The sequence below is a fragment of the Montipora foliosa genome, chromosome 12 (genome assembly GCF_036669935.1).
Source record: "Montipora foliosa isolate CH-2021 chromosome 12, ASM3666993v2, whole genome shotgun sequence".
Taxonomy (NCBI): domain Eukaryota; kingdom Metazoa; phylum Cnidaria; class Anthozoa; order Scleractinia; family Acroporidae; genus Montipora; species Montipora foliosa.
This window is the reverse complement of record NC_090880.1, coordinates 29,752,749-29,754,194: the sequence shown is the minus strand read 5'-3', so window position 1 is coordinate 29,754,194 and position 1,446 is coordinate 29,752,749.

The following is a 1,446-nucleotide window of genomic DNA, read 5'->3' as shown; positions in this document are numbered from 1 at the left end:
AGAACTTTAGAATGCGCAGTTGACAATTGTGGAATGGTTCAAGGTGTGGTGTTGTCATAAGTCAAGAGACGCACACTCTTTCATTGCTTTTCATGTAATGTCCTTTATTCACTGAACGATTATCTTATATTGTAACACAAAGATTATTCTACTTCTACATGGTAACAGTACTTTCACATCATGGAATAGCATGCAGTAGTTTCACATAAGGTGATCATGATCATGTCCTTGTTGCAGTAGTATTACTAAGTAATCAATACACTACATCCTTCCCGGGCGATGTTCAAGGAACGGTTAAAGAATACAATCAGAGAATCATGCACACTATAAAATCAGAGCAATAGTCGGAATCAATAATATACAAAATTATCGTAGTCTTTTGTTGATTTGACTACTCGTCCTGACCTAGTGGTGACGACCTCTTCGTTCTGAGTGGCTTGCTCGACAAGATGACCCGAAGGTTGAGTGTTTTCACAAGCATCAGAAACTGTCGCACCGGGCTCACTGGAGTCATTGGATTCAATTGTTTCAGTACCAAAGTCCTCAGTATGATCAGTAACAGACTCACTAGGCGCATGCCTTAAGTATTTCGCATTGCGAACTAGAGTGGTACCTGTATTGACGTTGACCAGACTGAACGTGTCTCGCGCTTTGGTCTCAATGATCACGTGCTTTGCTGAGGAGAACTTCGAGTCTAATTTGTTTTGCTTCATGTTAGCACAATGCACAATATCACCAACTCTGAAATTATGCGGAGTTGCATTTTGCTTGACATCGTGATATTCTTTTAAACGCGCTTGATACAAGTTGCATCTTGACCGATGGACGCGATCGAGCGCCGACGCTGCTGTATTTGAGGTAGACTCGATGTGCGGCACTTTAGTACGAATTTCGTGATTGAACAATAGCATAGTTGGCGATTTCCCGCTGACTGGATGTGGACTTGCTCTGTAGAGCATGAGAATTTTAGGTAACTCCTCTTGCCAGGATTTACCTTCAGAGATCACCGCTCGGAAATTTTTCTTAAGATATCGGTGAAATCTTTCTAACTTCCCGTTGCTTCGTGCATAATATGGTGACACACGAGTGTGCTTTATTCCACGCGACTTAAGGAAAGCTTCGAACTCTTCGCTTACAAATTGCTTACCGTTGTCAGAAACAATTTCTTCGGGAAACCCGAATCTGGCAAATATGTCAGTTAATGCTTTAATGACTTCGCGTGAAGTGATTTCTTTCAAAACACATGCTTCCGGATAAGAAGAATAGTAATCGATGTAGTCAATATGCATTTGCCATCGATTGGACCAACGAGATCCACTGCACCTTTTACCCAAGGGCCTCGAGGTAAAGGTGTTGGCTGAAGCGGCGTGTACTTATTCAACGGCTGATTCAGCACGCACGCTTGACAATTTCTTATCATTGTTTCGGCTGCTTCGTCCATCCCGG